The sequence below is a fragment of the Sarcophilus harrisii genome, chromosome 4 (genome assembly GCF_902635505.1).
Source record: "Sarcophilus harrisii chromosome 4, mSarHar1.11, whole genome shotgun sequence".
Lineage (NCBI taxonomy): Eukaryota > Metazoa > Chordata > Mammalia > Dasyuromorphia > Dasyuridae > Sarcophilus > Sarcophilus harrisii.
In genome coordinates, this window is record NC_045429.1 from 44,594,886 (window position 1) to 44,613,443 (window position 18,558).

Consider the following 18,558-nt stretch of genomic DNA (forward strand, 5'->3'; position numbering starts at 1 on the left):
TTAAGAACCTACCATGTTCCAGGCACTGTGGAAGTCCCAGAGATACTAAAATGAAAATTCAAATATGTCTGTGTTATTTGATGTGCAGTGGAACTCACAGTTTTTCATTTATCCATGATACTTTGGCTATAAATTTGGTTGTGTGTGTGTGTGTGTGTGTATGTGTGTGTGTGTGATTATTATTTACCAAAGGAAAAAAATGTAAATTGACAGAAATATCTCTTCTATTTCTCACGGAAGAGAACTATAATCTGCTATAGCTTTTCATTCTGAGACATGAGAACAAGAATTAAATGTCTTGGCAACTAACTATAACAAAACTAATCAAAGCCAGACAGAACACATTAAAGGGGGGGAGGGGGGCTATTAAAATAACTAAACCACAAAACATATACTTGACCATTAATCAGGACTACAGTACATTGATTTTTCTTATAAAAGTCACTGTATTATATACAATTCTAAGCCACCACTACATTACAAGATAGTTTATAAGTACTAATCACCCTAAACTACTATAAAAATTATAATGTTAGAAAAGAACTGTTGGAAATGAGTTTTTTTTTAATACTTTAATGTGCTACAGCTGTAATCTGAATCCCATGGTCTAAAACCTACAAAGATTCTAAGTATACTTCAAAGTGTTTCACTACCCTAATCTTTCATTATACTGATTATTTAAACATTATCCAAAGATAATCGAGAATACTGCAGTACTGACCTATTTGTCAAGAAAATAAATTTATAAGTACTGTCCTCTTATAATAGCGGAGATTGAAAAGAAATATCCCCAACCAACCTGTGCTTAAAACACATATGAGACTATGTGAAACTATAATACCCAAATTTCAAGGAAGATTCTTATTTAAAAGTCCACTGGACATAATCAGAATGTTTTTTCAACATTATATGTTTATTTTGGTGATCTCAGTGCAAACAACAAATAGGATATTAACCATTCTAAATTATATCAAGTATCCACTGTTCTGAAATTGTTTGCAAAATAAGACCCATGCTGCTCTATTAATATTAAAATTTTTCTTTGTTTTTGCTTATCTTTTTTTTGTTGTTTTTGCTTATTTTTCTTTAAACAAAGCACATGAACAGTAAATACGGAAATTATATTCTCATTTCCAAGCAGAATCTAAGAGTAGTCATCTTAAACTTTTGGTTGAGGAATGTGTCTATATGAGTGTGTCTATATGAGATGACTTCCTAAAAGTGATCTGTTGTAAAAGGCTACAAATAACAAAAATGATTAGGTCTAATACATTCATTATTAGATTTGAGGTTTATGTCTGTTTCATTAAAAAAGGCAAAGTGACATATTATCTATCTACAAAGAAAGAAAATAGAAAACAGAAAAAAGAAAAGAAAAAAGAAAATAGCTTCTATTTTGAATGGCTAGAATGCCTGTATTTATTACATTCCAAAAGAGACAAAATTTTAAAAGCACAATAATTAAACTCTATTTTCGGTTTTCTCTGAACGTTCACATTTAATCTGCAGACTTTAGTTTTGCATTCTAAGCACTCCCTAGTTTAAATATATATACATCTCCCAAATCCCAACTTTAAATCATCATAAATATTTATCTGATTAAAAGATTTTTTTAATTTCGTATTTATTTTGTAGAATTCTGAAAGTCAAGTTATTTTAAGCATTTTTTAAATTTTAACATATTAAAAACAAACGTCAGCAATTTATAATACTTTCTAATTTAATTTGGAGTACATATGCAAAATTATCTATAGCAGGTTTTTATAAGTTTAAGATTATTAGGCCACATAAAAATGCATTCCATACATGCTTTACAGAGGAAAAACCCTCTCTACTAAAAAAGAAGCAATCATTTTGCATTCTCCTTAAATGATATTTAAGAAAAAAAATCCTTTTACTCCTATATAGACTTGATAATACATGAAAATTCATTCTACTTAAATATCATTGGCACAAATGAGCTGAGAACATAATCAGATTAGTTTTTTAATAATTTCTTTTAATTTTAACAGTGTTCAGTCATGAAGCTTTTATAGAGAATTAAGAACAAGGGTCTGGGTAATTTTTGATGGAAAACGGAAAAATCCAAAATGACATTTAAGTTGTAGGCAATTAATTTCTTTGTCATAAATATTTCTTTAAAAAATTAAAACAAAAATAATTTTACAATAAAACTAAAGCGGGGGCAGGGGGAAAGAAGACTTTTAATTGAGCTATTTTTTAAAAATAAAGGGTCTCCCCAATGCCATTATTATTATTACTATTATTTAAAATAGTCATCTCCTACCTTCAAGATTGTGAAGAACTTATCCTAGCTGGGTGTTTTCCCCACATCCATACAGAAGTTACATGGACTTTCTTATACTTCTGTGCTCCCTGGAAGAGTTTGACTGAACTGAATATTCAAGTAATTCTTACCTCACAGTGAGGTGGGGGAGGACAAAGAGGAGGAAGGAGGAGAAAAGAGCTAGAAGACTAGATTCTATTCACTGCTCCATATTTTCTTTAGTAAGAACAAGTTATGGTATTGTCATGTCTTAATAATTCACAAGTAAATGTTGCAACAACCCTGCAAGGCCGGGTACACATCAAAAGCTCAATGTAAAAGTCCGCATTTGTATATTTCTGTATAAAACGTACCATCATAATCCTATTGGATTGTAATTGCTGTAGCTAATATTCTTACCCTCTTACAAAAATACTACACATAAAATATAGTACTGAGTTGTTAAGATAATACATGATCAAGCTGAGAGAGGGTAATACCGATACAATAGACCTTGCCAATGCCATAAATCTCTTTATTAGACAACAACCTATTACAGGAGATCTACTTAACTGTTTCCCTACTTACAGGGCCATTTGGTGTAACAATAACAAGCTGACTTTTCACATTAGTAAGGATTAGCCAGTATAAATAATAAATTGCCACTGAGATGATGTTCAGTAAGACAAGGGGGAAAAAACCCTTTCTGAGTATTTAAAAAAAAAAAAGCTCAAAATATGTCAATATAGGTCTCTGATAAACTAAGTAGAGAGAAATCAACATCTATCTATTTTCCAGGACTTAAATGTGAACCCATTTCTGAGTATCAGTTCCATTTTATTTAATAAGCAAAAGATTGGGGGGAAAAAAATCAGAACAATTAAAATACACAAATAAAAAATGCCAGAATTTTTCTTACTAATTTAAATAATCCATCACAAAATGTCTTCCTTAGTAGCGTAAATAATGTAATATATTTTATTCAATAATAATACTGATGTAGTTACCACTCTTTTATCATCACCAAATTATTCTTCCACTAAACCCCTTAAATGTAAGTATTTTTATACCAATTATGATACAGTTGCATTTCACAGCCCTAGAAATTAAGTAATATAGTATTAATAAATCAGATTTTAAAATAAAGGTCTATAATGTAGCTACATTCCTTTTCCCTTCTCTCCCCCATCCTCCTCATTCATTAACTGTTTATTGCTGGCTTTTAACAGGTACCTTATGTAGTTAAGTGTTACAGCCCTAAATTGTCCCATTATCAGAAGTCATTAATCCAAAGTGATCTGTTGCTTTCCTGTTGTTTTCTTAAACAAAGCATTTACCTTTGACGAAGACGAGACTAAGCAATTTAATTGAGATCTATTAATTAAATGTTAAGAAACTTAATCCACTCCATCTTACCTGCAGATCTGTCAAAAAACATTTTATATCTACTGGAAAACTTTCTAGTCAAAGTTTGCTGATGGTAGAAAAAAGATGGCTCTATGTAGAGGTATTCTTTCTTCCTGAAGCTGATAGAACCATTTCAAAACTCACATGATTAATCATTGCTCGCAAATTTGCAATTGTCCCCCTTTTTCAGATGCATATTTTGATTACATTTTATCATCTTTCTAGTTTTGATCCCTTAAAAATTAAGAACAAATATTTAATCTAAAAAAAGTATATACTGTAAATACTTGATGTATAGGGATTTATTTTTTCACTGTCCTTTGACTACTGTCAAAAGAGCTTTAAAAATTCTCTTCTTTGGAATAACATTTCTCAAATACACGGGAAAGAAATATTTTTAAATGAAGTTTAAATATTCCAAAAGAAAAGTATCAACTTCCAGAGGTTCCTATTATTTTATCTCATATACAAGCTCCCTCTGCAGGTAATAAAAAGGGTTAGCAAAAATATGTGGGAAACATAGGTAGCCAGGATAAAAAAATGCCAACAATCATCACCATTTAATAGAAATGTTCTAGTAATTAGCTGATGGAAACAAGTCCTACTAAAAAGTCCTTTAAAACATTTAAGGTTGGCCCTCTTAAGACTTTGCTTTCCATTACTCAGTTTCCTTAAAGGTAACAAGAGAATAATGAAAGCACTGATCTCCTATGATTGTTTTGAGGTTTGAATGGGGTCATATTTGTATAGTAGTACCTGATACAAAACAAGTACTAAATAAATGCTTATTCCCTTTCCCTTCTAGTCCTTGCATGGAGGGAACGGTTAAGTCAAAGTCACTCAAAAACTGCTTCCACACAGTGGATCTTCATGAAAAAGAAAACATTACTCTGCTTACAAAGAAAGCAGGAGGCTGCAAAGACAGACCACCCAAAACAAGACAGAACATCCAAGTTTATCTGATTCACCTCAAAATCACAAAATAAACAAACAAGGATGGCACTCATACTTGATTTACAGCCGAAGACAAAAGGGAAAATCTTTGTTTTGAATCACAAAGTTCCCAAAGAAATGTTAAAAGAAAACCCAACACAGAAAATTATACAATTCACATTTATCCGATTAAAGAAGAAAATCTGATTTTTACAAATCTTGACTTTATTCTTCCTGGCATGTTTTCAAGGTTAGGCTTTTGTCATTTATAGTGAACCCTCTGCCAACAAAAATACAACAGATATATTTGATAATATTTTTGGTGTGAATTCTGTACATATAAGTTATTTTTCAAGAGATGAATCCTTTGCTTCTTAGGCGACATCTGAAAATGTGGGATACATTGAAGATCTGATTTGTTCATTCTGTCCTCCAGAGGAGGGATGCCATTTTTTAAAGGACAAAAACAGAACAAAGTAAAACAATTTGTAAAATTTAACAAATATGCCAATTTTCTAAACTCAAAAGCCAAACCCAATGAGAGAGAGAGGGGGGAGAATTAAATCAAGGAATTTCTCTTGCCCTTAAAAAAAAAAGTTAATTTTTCAAATTACAACCTCAGATTAAGTAAAACTAATCTGAGAAGTTATTTTATAGGGATAGGTTTGGAATAGTGATCTACATGTAGCAGCTGCTTAAAAGAAATGAGACAATTTGCTATACTGTTCTTTATCCATTGGGCGTATTGCCTATCCAAGGTCTCAATCACATAAATTCTTTGCCACAGCACTATGAAAAAAAATGGCAAACATTTGAGTTCTATTAATAAACATGGAATCAAAGAAGGTAAAATAGTATTTTAGAATTGTTTCAATTTGCTGGGATACATGGAGGAGTGAGGATGAGGCACAATAATCTCACATCAAATTTAAAACAACAGAAAAGCTTCCAAAAAATTTCTTTACATTGAACTCCTTTTAATCATTAACAAACATTACCCTTGCTTTTTACCTTACTAAAATACTGTCGAGCTGAATGAAGGAAAAAAAAAAGTTTATGTGCATACAAATAAAATAAATAGGAGGATCACATAAGTAGGTGCTTCTCAAAATTAATCTGTACAAACACGATGGACTTCAAAGTCAAGTATAACACAAATTGCAATTAGAGTTATATAAAAAGTGTCACTGTCTATGGTGGGATTAAAGATGGAAGAATGACTGGATTAAGGAGTAAGCAACTAATATCAAGTGATTCATAAATCAATAACAGCAAAAAGGAATGGAAAACTCTGAACTCTATAAGTTATTTGAAAAGAAGTATGAAATGAAAAGGTTTTAGGGTCAGAAGAAGTCCTAGCTCTGCAGTTTATTCTTGTAACCTTGGGCAAAGTACTTCTCCCCCTGGATGGATCAGTTTCCTCATGAGTAAAATGAGGGGGGCTGGATAGATGATGGCTAAGATGCCTTCTAGCTTTAAGATTCAGTGATTCTAGAAGGGAAGTTAAGGGACAAAAAAAAGAAAGATATCAATAACCTTTTAAATCTGTTACAAAAGACACCTTTTCCAAATAAGTGACTTAAGAGAAACTGGTCACTTGCTTTCCTCTTAGGCATTTTAAATAGAAGCAGTCTGTATCCTGTCCCACAAATTAGAGTCAAAAGTTCTTCAAGTGAATATAACCTAACAGAGGCAGAAATAAAAAAGCAACTAATGAAATACTCCATAGTCTTTCTTCAGGTTCATTCATTACAGTAGGCGTTAATGTTACTTTTAATTTCATGTACAAATTAAGAGTGATTAAATTACTAAGATTACAAACCTAACTTTTTAAAGGAATCGGGGCTGTCCTATGTAGGACATCTCCCATTCACAACAAAGAGCTAGTAAAAGAAACAAGGTCACCCAACCCTCCCCCTGCTGCCAAGACCCATTTCTGACAGTAATGGGTGTTAGATTATTCTCTCATGTAGAGCCACAGCAATAATCAGTCTGAGGTGTTGACTGATATAACAATACCTCCCGAAGAAGGGCACAACACAGGGATAGATAAATGTGTTTATGTGAACCATGAGCAAGAAGTGAGTCTTAAAACAAAATAATGTTCTCGCCTTTAAGATCAGTCAAATAAATGTCACTGTTAAAACTCAGTGCTAAAATAGTAGCTTTGATTATATATCATACATAAAGAAAAAGAGAACATTCTGACACAGAAAGATACATTTTACTCAATACAATCTGTGTAAGTCGTCTCTCAACAAGATGAAATTAAATATCAAATTATTTACTTGAGTACTTTCTAAGAGATTATAATGGAATGCCATTCACTATTTTTCCTTCTTTGCTAATACTGATAAAACACAGTGACTTCCTAATTGGAGCATGAAAACATTAAACTCTTTTTTCTTTTATTAAACAAAGTACCATCATCTTTAAAGCCATATAAAGGCTGTGTTTTGTTTATCTTAAGAAATAAAAGGAGAACCCCCTCCCAAAAAAAAAAAAAAAAGAAATAAAAGGGGAAATTTTAAATGAAATAACAGGAGAAATTTTAAATAAAATTCAAATATATTTGGGAGGAATATATGAAAAATCGAACTTCCATCATCTGAACCCCAGAAATATTTCATTTTTATCTTTATTCTTTTCATTCTCGCATCAACTATAAAGTATCTTTTCCAAGTTGCTTAATGTATTTTAAAATAGCAGTAAACTTCAACTCTGGCCATGTTTTCAGGAAGGTGACTTTTGACTCTGATTAAGGCACCTTTTAATCTTCTATTTCTATTTTTATTAAAGTACTCTCCCTACCTTAAAAAAAAAATCCTCAAAAAGGTCTTTCAGCTTTAAATAGCCTTCTTTTATGGCAAATGATTTCAACATTGAAATGTAGAGATTGGGGCTTAATCCTTTTGTGTGAATTTTAATGTTTATAATGTACTCCTCACAGATTGGAAAAATCAATGACAAGACCAACAGGGGCCCATTTTCCTCAGCCCAAGTTCTCTTGTCAGACCGTGATTAATGCTGTGCTCTGTAGAGGGAGACATTACATCCGGGCTAAAACAGACCTAAATTTTACCCTTAGGCAGAAATCTGATTTAAACATCTCTATTTGAAGTGACATTTGTCCTATCTTTTTGACCAGTTTTTCCAGGAATCACAGAAAGTTGACTTTGTGTCTTAAGAATACTTGGGGGGAAGGGGGGGAGGATAGAGAGAGAAGGGAGTTATTTATTTGTTTGTTTTTAAAGGGGGGAGAGATGTTAAACATAACTATTCTTGTCTCTAGTAAATCTGAGACCCAGAATGAATCAACCTGCTAATAAAACAGGTGTCCAGCTATTTTACTAGAATAACTTACAGATGCAAGAATTCAAGACCGCCATTTAACTAGATGAGTCAAAGACTGTTTAACAAATGAAAAGAGATTTGGTCATTCTAGGAATTGAGGGTTTTGTTTTTTTTTTTTAACATTCAAAGATGATGTCATTGATCTAAGAAATATAATTAATTTTATCTTTTGTCTCTTATTCATGGCTAAAATGTTTAAAATTTTGTTTATTAAACCAAAAAGTACCCAAAATGAAACCAAATAGTTAAGACTTAACCTGAAGTTTGTTTTTTAAAATCATATCATAGGTTTGCTTGTCCCCCACCACCACCACCCTGTAAACTTTTATAGTACTTCTATACAATTACTTTGACTTGGAAATTTTTTAAGTGGGAAGCAAAAAATGTTACTATCACAACAAAGACAAAATAAAATGGGGTAGATGTTGTTTGTTTGTTTTTTTAAGGGGGGGATGAAAAACATAACTATTCATGTCCTCTAGTAAATCTGAGATATTATTAAAACAATTTAGTCACTTCTGGCAAGTTCCTCCTAACCAAGGTAATCTAATTTCTGTTTCTTTTCAGCATAAATTGATTTTTTTTTTCCTTTTAGCTGTTCTAGTAATTGAACAAATTTATACAACTGTGATGGGATTTTACTTACCACCACACAATGCATAAAATCCTCCACAAAGACAAAGCATATTACTTCATAAAACTGTATTTTTGTTGTAATTAAACAAATTGTATTTAAACATTCCTCTATCTCTAAAGCAATCAATAGCATTTTGCAGTAAGGTACATTTTACCTGCAGGGGTTAACCCCATTACAATTTTCTTCATTTATTTCAGTTAGTTTGTACTGTTCCTATTATTGTTTTCTAATAATCTTAAATAAATAACAAATGTATAATACACTGATAATAAAAAAAAATTGAAAAAACTTTAATTGGAATGTCTGACCCACTATTCAATTTTATTCCATAAATAACTCTGCCAAAATTCAAAAATCTGGTAACTATTTTCTTAATAGTCACACACCTTCAAATACCAGCTTACTTAATATGAATAACCTGCTTTAATACTTGATAAACAATAATAATTTCCATAAATAAAAAAATGTGATGTTTTAATTAAAACGGAAAATGTCAGTTCCACATTGAGGAACTTGGATGGACACAATATACTTAATATAATTTTAAGTTGATGACGATATGATTGCTTAAGGTTTTCATTTGCCTCTTTCAATAATGACATATATCTTTATTCTAACCAAACCACCTCTTCAACCATTTAAAAAAAAAAAAACCACACACACACACGCTTTAGTTTCTTTTTTTAAAAGAACCTCCATATCTTTAAGCAAATCTAGAAAGTAGATTTGGAGAACAAACTCAATTTAGTCTAATTATAACAATCTAGAAGATTAAATCCTTTTATACAGCCTATGAATTTCCAAGAATTGTTTTGAGAGAGATGAATATTTGGGTGCGGCTATAAAGTTAGTAATTAATGTCAGGTAAGAGAAAAGTTAGTCAATCTATGATTTCAATCTAATTTTGGAATAAAAATGATTGAGTCATTCCCCCAAAGCCCTAGAAAACAGTTACCTATTTAGATAATAAGATTGATATTTTAATAAATTTTGCAACTGGGGTTAGTTAGCCAAAGTATGAATAGGATTCTAGTTTTATACCAGATAATAGCTTATTTTACACTTTTGCAAGTAAAGTCATTAATACCTATTTCAAAGTTCTTAGCTTAAAGCTCTTTTTCATCCTCTTTCAAATGATTATGCTAATTAAAAATGCTTTAAATTTTATGTATATATACACACACTGGGTCTTCTGAAGTTCTCTATTTTGGGGGGGGGGAAAAACTACTCATGTTCAGCTTTTACACCAAATTTCTCTACACCACCCCCCCACTCCAAAAATAATGGAAGAAATTCCTTTTCTTCTAAATGTCAAATCTGGACTTTTCCTTCAACACTTCCATCCAGACACTGTGGACTGTCATGATGTCAAATGCACCTAAACGTCCTTTGAAACTTTATAAAATGCCACTTCCCAAGAAGGCTGATTCTCACCTCATCATTTTTAACTTGGTTTTTCCTTGCAAATATCATTAAACTAAAATAGCTAAGCATCAAAGATAGGAATGGAAGCAAGGCATTTCATTTAAGTACAATTTTTTCAAATTTTTTTCTCAATTGATTTTAAGTGTATTTACCTCTCAAGTGAAAACCCACACCTTGACATAAATTACCATGTACTCTCTTAATCATAAATTACATCTGCCAAAATATAAAGTGTTATTTGAAGACTTAGCTATTTCCAGTTTTTTTTAAAAACAGAAATTACTGTACACCAATGTCTTTGACAGGGAATATTTTCTAAACAGGAATTGTACAAGTTTTGAAGTCTTCAAACCTTTCTTTTTCATTCCTCTCTACTCCCCAATCATACTACCCATCTGACTTCAGGACGCTAAAAGCTAGATCATTTATAAATAAAGCATAAGGTGTCTATAGTGATCCCCTAAAATAGGACACCAACCACTAAGTAAACTGGTTTTTAAAGCTATCCTTGCTCATTTTAAGAAAGGGAAACACCCAGAAGCTGGTGTTAATGTCTCTGCTGATTGTGAAAATTGCAGTCAAAAAAATTCCAACTGCTTGACTTAAATGAAGAATTACAGTGGTACATGTGAGATCTATATCTTTACACAGGGTTTTTATAACATTTAGAAGTGTTGTTGTCTGCTTTGATGTCAGCCCATTAATAAGTGGAAAGTCAAAAGCCAAAGAAAATTATATTTATTGGAAATTCTCAAGTCAAAACCTGAAGTAATTGGTTTGTCCTACCCCACATGATTCAATAGCCTGATTTCCCCAACTACTAGCTCCCAGAGCTATCTGTAGTTCTAAATTCGTTTTCTGTTGCCAACACATAGTAACCCACAGTGATTGAAAAAGGCAGCTGAAGTGCTGCTGCCGCACATTAATTTTTCTCTAAGTGGTCCAATTTTGTCATCTGAACGTTGAAAATCTTCTTTCCCCTGCATTTTACACCTTTAGAGATTTATCGAAATCAGGATCACCTTCATATAAACTGAAGAGTAACATTTTCTAGACAATTTTTAGATTATCTCTAATAGCTCTAAAGACTAATGTGCTTGCTTTATTGCACTCTGCATTCAAAGCAGACTAGTTAACAGCAACTTAAGTGTGATAATGGCAATCCCATCAATGTGTGCCTTTTATACTACCAAAAGGGACTCCTTTAGACAACAGAGGGGAAAGCAGGTAAATTAACTCTCTAAAATTATTTCTGGGTAATGTCATACAATTTGAAAACCACTAAAAATCTCATCTCTAAAATACTCCCCCCAAAAAGTGTCACCCTTTTAAAACTGAAAGCTAAGGTTATATAACCAACAACACATTCCCTCCAAGATTGTTAGACTACACAGCTCAATTTCTTTATTAAATTAAGACCAGAGGATTCTTTTGAACATTACTAAAGAATGCCTATTACAATGAAGGCATATCAATTTCATGTTCAAAATCAACCAACCATCAAAGGAAAAACTATAAAAAATAAAAAGAGTTCCAAATCTCAAAAGCTCTAAGAACTCACTTTTTTTTTTTTTAGCTAAAACTCTATTTTATAAAAACCAAAAGAAAAAAGAGCGTTTCAATTTCTGCTAGAAATCTAAATCAGACCAAACTCTACAACCTCCTCCCCCAACTTAAGAAGCATCTGCTATCCAGAAAATGGCCCAAATTACCAAAATATTTTACTTGGGTGTTACTTTATGGAAGATTGATTTCCTTTAAATGACTGAAATGGGCTAAAAACTCCATTCTTCAGAAAGATAAGCAAGAAAACATAAAGCTGAACTGAGTGAATGAATCCTAAATTGTGAAATAAATATGAATGGAATATATTGGAATATAAAGATGACATAATTAATGAGGTAATGTGGGCATAGCGCTTTGCGGTCCTTAAAGTGCTAGAAGACGTCATCTATTATTGTTACTGTTATGACTAGTGCTTGATACCACTGTAATCTAAGATACTAACTATCCATGACAGAGGTCATAAGGTGTGGTATCCTACAGGTATCCTCACAGGTGTAAATACATGTAAATTGACGGTATGTTTATCTACAAGTTTGGGGTTTTTTGATGTTCAAAATTAAAATTATTTCAAGAGTTGATATCAACCTTTCATTTTCCCCCCAAGAGCCACCACTGAGGCTCTATTATTTTAGGCTAAATATCGAAGAAAAGTTACCTCGGTTTGGAAACAAATGTGCTTTTATGTCAAGATTCTCATTGTGTCATGGAGTAATTACAAGTTCTTTCTTTCTCAGTTCATATCTAAAGTACGAATTCAGTTAGGACAGGTCTCCTGGATCTGCCTTAACAAAGAAGAGACACCAAAAACCAAGCAACAGTGACTGTCATAGAAGGGCACCCTTTTTCTTGGAACAAACTATTTATCAATAGAAAATAATTGTCTTGCCGATTGCAAGGGCTCCACAGTAATAGACAATGTTTTTCACTCACATAATTACAAAACAGTAAAAGTTCAGAAACACAGCCTGAATCCACCTCCCCATTTTCCCCCTTTATAATTCTCACTGCCCTTTGGGCCTCTGCTTGGAAGTAAATGGAAGACAGGCTGAAGTTTTCTCAATTGAGCTGAAGCTAAGAAACCTTTGATATGCTAATAGTCCCCTTCAAACGGTAAGAATTCACACTTGCATTAATTCAAACAATTTGTGCAGAATGATGTGAAATGGCACCTCTTTTAGTGGCAAACAACAAAAGGAGAGAATGCGAACGTCTGAGCAAACCAAACAACAGAACATTTGTTCTGCAGGATTCTTTCCATCAAGCACAGAATGGGGGGAGGGGGGTATGGGGGAGAGTTAAGAAAAAACGGACAAAAGGGAGGAAAAAAAAAGCCAGCCAGAGTAAGCACCTGAACATAAGATTTTCTTATTAACATTATCTCTATTAGAGAAACACACTACGTAAAGTTACGAAGTTGCCATTTGTCTAAGGCAGAAGATATAGTAAAAGGTGTCTCATCACTCCTTAAATATAATCTCCCTCGCTATTTATTTTAAAAAAAAAAAAAAAAAAAAAGTGCACAATTCCGCAACTCCAAATGAAGTACATCGGTCAGTTTTGTTTGCCCAGCTCCTTCCCTGCCTTCCAGAACTCGGCACTGCACTTGATTTGGTAAAAGCTATTCCCACCAGGTAATTATTTACCGAACGGCGATGACTTCCTTTCAGTGGGCAGCTCGCGTCCAGCCCCCCGAGCAGCCTCGGTGGGGCCTGCTCCAGGCACAGATTCTGACAGGCAAATGAATGAACCAACCGCGTCCAGAAGAGAGGGGAGGGAGACGCCGCGCGCACGGCAAAGAATGCAGGGGGGAAACGCAAGGCAAAGACAAGGCTGCCTCAGAGCCTGGCTTTTGTAACGGGAACCATATGGTGGCTGCTGCTCGGGCTCGTCCAGGCTCCTTAGAGGAACTGCTAAGAAGCCGGATCCCTTTCAAGGAACAGGAGAGCGGCCCCTCTCCCTCAAGCCCGGGCAGCGGCAGAATAGTGTGCATAAAGAATGCAACCGCGGGACCGCGGAGGAGAGGCGCAAGAGAGAGACGGGAACGAGGGGTTGGAGAGAAAGAGGTCCGCCTTCCCCCCCCCCCCCGAAAAAATGTCACATCAGGAGGACCCGCGGGTCTGAGGAGCGCGCTCGACAACCCAGTCACTACCGCCTTCTCTAGTGCACTAGCCCAAATCCCGAAGTCTGGAGTGAGGAACAAACTTTAATAGTCCCAAGTGCCCGAGCCCGTGCGCTTCGCGCCGCCCGCTGCCGAAGTACCCCTGCCCAGTCTTGCCTTGCCTAGCTTTGCCTTCCTCCCTTTCCTTTTCCCAGGCGACTCGCCCTCACCCCGCCGCTTGGAGGGGCCTCACAGCCAATCAAGTTCTTCCGAGACTGCAGCGCCCAGGCCCAGGTGTCTCCCAGACCAACGCATCCGTCTCCTCCCCCTGGCCCGGCACCTTCCAAAATCAGCTCCCCTAGGGCTGGCGGGGCTTTCCCCAGGCCCGCCCCTGCCATCCCCGATCACACACACACACACACACACACACACACACAAACACACACATCCCCTCCAGATCATTCCTAAGAGTCTCCAGCAGGCCGAGGCTGCCCGCGACCCCGACGTCAGCCAGACCTCCCTAAAAGGCGATCTCCCCGCCCGACGCCCGCGTTCCAGCTTCAGCCCCCTGTCCGTAGAGTTCCCAAGACCCCCCACCCATCCGGGGCAGCAGCAGCCACAACAGCAGCCCGCCGGCCCCTAATTGTTACCATGCCCGGCGCCCGCGCCCGCCCCGGCCCGTCCACATCTGGCTACGTTTTCCAGTCATCTTCTTGCCACAACAGCCAACCAACAACCACCACCCCTCAAAACCCGCAACAGCTAGCCGTCGTCCGCCTCCTCCTAGTCGGCCCCGCCGCCGGCCCCGCTCCCCCCCAATCCCGAGCTCCCCGGCCTCATTCTCCATCCCACCTTCCCTCCTTCCTCCTGGGTCGTCCCTTTCCAGCTACTTACTGGCTGGGATTAAGCGGTGCATGCACTTTGCAGAGCCCGTCCCGGCCAGCAACTCTGACCGGGCTGAGGGATGGGGGAGGGGGTATTCTTCCCGGCCCCCCCTTCCCCCGAGGCCCTCCCACTAACCCCTACCCTGACTCCCCCTCTCTTCCAACCCCTAGCTCACTTCCTCCTACCCCCGCCCAGTTGGGAGGGGGGCTACCATCCTTTACATTCCCCCCTCATACACACAAACACACATACACATACACATATACACACACACTCACGCACAAAAAAGAAAAAGCAACAACCCTGCACACCCAATCCGACCCCCCAGCCCCGTGATTTATCCCCAGCGCACAACACTCAGCTCCAGGAAAAAAAAAAAAAAAAAAAAGCCCAAAGGCTGGGGCAGAGGAGTTTTTCCCTTCCCATTGATTTCCAAAAGGGACGCAGACGGGGTCGGGGGGAGGGGGGAAAGACAGAGCGAGTCCCGAGTCTCACCCTTGCCCCGGGCGAGCATAAACAAACAGGCGAATCTAAACTAAGCCCGAGCTCCCACCAGCAAAGGGGGGGAGGAGGGAGAGGGGAGACTCCGACCCCTCCGAGCGGAGGCGAAAAGCAAACAGGTATGGATGGAAGCGAGCAAATCGCAGGCTCTGAAAGCAGCACATTGTTCGCAGCGCGCAGATCTTACCTCCGTCTCCGGAGCCAGACCCTGGGGAGATCCGTCCATCCACTGGGGGAGGAGGGTGGGGAAGCAGCTCAGAAAGGGGCGCAGAAAACCAAGGGGAGCCTGGAGGGGATTCGGGAAAAAAAGACGGGAGAGGGCTTCGGCTTCAGCCGGAGAAACCGAGGCTGGATAGGGAGAGTGGGGCGCGGGAAGGGGAAGGGGGGGAGACTCAGTCCAGCCGGAAAGCACGAGCAGTCTGGAGTAGCGAGCAGGAGAGGCAGCTCTGCGGCTCGCTGAGCTGGGACAGAAACACGGCTTCTCCTCCTTCTTCTTCTCCTTGTCCTTCTTCTTCTCCTCCTCTTCGTCCTCCTCCTCCTCCACCTCTTCCTCCTCCCAAGCAGCCAGCGCCGGGCGGCTACTGGGGTTAAGTCAACATTTTCATGCAGTTTCCAAGACGCCGCTCCGAGAAAGAGGGAATTTATAAAAACATAACCCCCCCAGATCCCACTCTGTCTTTTTAAAAAATACAAAATCAAAACCCCCAAAAAGGACCGGGGGGGGGGGGGGAATGAGAGGTGGCGGTAGATGCCAAGCCAAATCAGAGGTGAGCCGACTTCGGAGTCCCTTCTAAGCTCAGATCGCGGGAGGGGGGACAAGGAGACACACAGCAGTACCAGCAGGGGCCAGCTCAGTTTTGTAAAGCAAAGCCCCCTCCTTCGGTCGTTCGCAGCGACCTAATTTACATCTCCCTTGAGGACATTCTGGCCTCTGGCAGGAGACAGTTGCAACCCCTCCTCACATTTCTCATCTTCTCTCCCGATGCTAGAGCTGCTGCCCCATGAAAGGCTGAAGACCAGGAATCGAGCTCGGGAAAGCAAACAGTGAAATTCGTAAAAAGAAAAAGGAGGAAGGAAAAATTCTAACAAATGCAACACACCTCGCAGGAAGGGGGGAAATGCTCCCCCAACAATCCCAAGGAATTCTATGGCCAGCTCCTTATTTCGCTCCAGCACCTCCGTGTGTGAGAGGAGAGAGGGAGAGAGGGAGAAAGGAGAGAGGGGGAGAGAGAAAGAGAGAGAGAGAGAGAGAGAGAAAGATGGGGGAGTGCTAAGTCCTGACACAGACTCTCCACAAGGTCTGAACTGGAGTCACCTCCAGCCTCCTCCTCCTCCAGTCTCCACCTCCCACCCTCTGAGTTCAGCTAATCATATAAACATATTATCGTGTACAGCAGCAAAGGACAAATCTCTCCCTCCTGATTTTTCCAGCAAGGGTCTCGGGCAAACTCAAAAGAAGATTACAGGCAGCTAAGTACCCAACGTGGAGCAGATAATCTATAAGTCCCGGGGGGGGGGCCGAAAGGGGACACTTACAGGGCTTGAGCCAGTACTGGCGGCGGCGGCTGTGGCTGCGGCTGCGGCTGCTTGCTGCAGAAGCAGCCGCGGCGGCAGCCCCAGCGAGCCGGAGCAGCGGGAGGACAGGCCCCGGCGCAGCCAATGGGGCTGCCGCAGGACTTGTCCCGGCCGCGGCGGCGAGGGGCGCGCGCGCACCGCCGCGGAACGCGCCCACCCCGCCCCCTCCGCTGGGGCTCCCCTCCCTCCCTCCCCCCGGTCCGGGGGCAGGACCAGAACTCCGTCTGCCCCGCCGGCCCCCGACTCCCCGCCTCTCCCCGACTTTCCGTGCCTCCGTCCATCCTCGGAGCTCGTTACCCACCCTTGGGCTGCCCCGGTTCCGTTGCGCGCACGCATTTTTGCTTTTTCTGAATTTCTTTCATTCCGGGCACCGGGTGAAAGACGGGGCTTAAGAGCTTCTCGCGCGCCCAGCTGGGCAGAGCCAAGTGCTGCCACGGCCTTCGGGGCTCGCCTGGCCGCAGCCACCCCCGGCCCCCTACCTTCCTCCTGCCACTTTCCGCGTGACTTTCCTTTGGACACTCCAGTCTTCTCCAGCGCAGTTTCACGCCATCCCTCCTAACAAATCATCCCACCGCCGCCACCAGGTCGGGACTAGTGCTGGGAGCTCCAGGCCCCCGAAACTTTTAGTCTCCGGCCCCCTCTTCCTTTTGTGTGCCTGGCTGCCAGGACAAAGGGAACGTACTGTGGCTGTGTGTGCCCGGGTCGAGCTCCTGCGCGAGCTGCCGGAGCAGGGGAGGCTCGGGGTTCCGTGGCACTTGGATATCTGAGATTTCCGGCTAGCTCCTTAATGAGAGATTTTTTTTTTAATCACTTTGACTTTTTTTTTTTTTTTTTTTTTTTTTTTTGGTCCTGCAGTTACGTAGAGCCGACTAAACTTTGACACTGTTGACAATTTTTCACTGAAGTGTTGTGTTTGTTTCTGATTAAACCCACCAGGATAAGCAAAGGAAGGAAAAGAGACTACAAGGCGCTTGGCTCTCAAAGCATTCATCGTTGGGTGGTTCTTTTTTTTTTTTTTCGGGGTCTGTTTCCTTCATTTCCTTACATTGAAATTGCATTTGCTCTTGTCCACTGAGCACGTTTCTGTTAGCAGTGTCAGCAAACAGTCAAGCTCAACGAGGGACCCAAACTGAAGAGCACAAAATAAGATATGGCAAATAACCCTTGAAAAATAAAATGCAAAACAAAGTTTCTTTATGCATGTGGGAAATAAGTCGAATCTTGATTTTTTTAAAAGTTTCAAAATGACTTTTTAAATAAAATCGTGAAGTGAATAATAGTTTCAAGATGTATTTGGTAATAATTTACCTGGTTCTAAGTGATGAAATGTGGCCATGTATTTTGGAATTTATTTTAAAGAAAAACTGACTGCCCCACAACTCTAACAGTACTTAGGAAGTATGCTTCATATTGGTTGCTTTGTTTTCAAAAAGTATATACATATATATGTGTATATATATATATATATATACATACATATATGTGTGTGTATATATGTACATACATATATGTTATTAAAACTCTATCCCTATGGGTACAGCCAGCCTTCACGCTTGAGAAATCATTTCAAACTACAATGTGTTTAGCAGTTATTTTAAAGTTTAAGTCATAAGGTGTACACCAGACATCAAAATTCTAAGTATCTACAATGCTTTGCAGATAGTAGGTGCTTCACAGATGTTTGGTGAGTGAAATTTTATATAACCTGTCACAGTGCCAGATATTTACAGCGCTGAGTTGAATGTTATCTACTTTGTCATTCCTAAGTTTATTCTTAAAAGTGAACAGAACATGGGCTAAATGTCAGTACAAAGCTTACTTTGAAGGTTGATAATCATAATGAAATTTTCATGTAGTATTTCACCAAGCTAAATGAGCAGCTTTGAGGATCAGATTTCTTTCCACTTCGTG

General features: G+C 38.7%; 1 protein-coding gene across 24 annotated transcripts in view; it reads right to left on the reverse strand.

Moving 5' to 3' along the window:
- The window catches only part of ADGRL2 (adhesion G protein-coupled receptor L2), a 223,119-nt gene extending 205,704 nt beyond the window's left edge, over positions 1-17,415 (reverse strand). For 5 of the 24 annotated variants that reach the window (XM_031936776.1, XM_031936775.1, XM_031936767.1 and 2 more), the window contains exon 1: positions 15,260-16,503. The gene's annotated coding sequence lies outside the window, so the exon portion shown is untranslated. Of the gene's footprint in view, positions 1-14,580; positions 14,664-15,259; positions 16,505-16,948; positions 17,090-17,126 lie in introns of those variants that run through there. The other 19 variants (XM_031936774.1, XM_031936760.1, XM_031936780.1 and 16 more) reach the window with 8 other exon arrangements.
- Between the last annotated feature and the right edge of the window lie 1,143 nt (positions 17,416-18,558).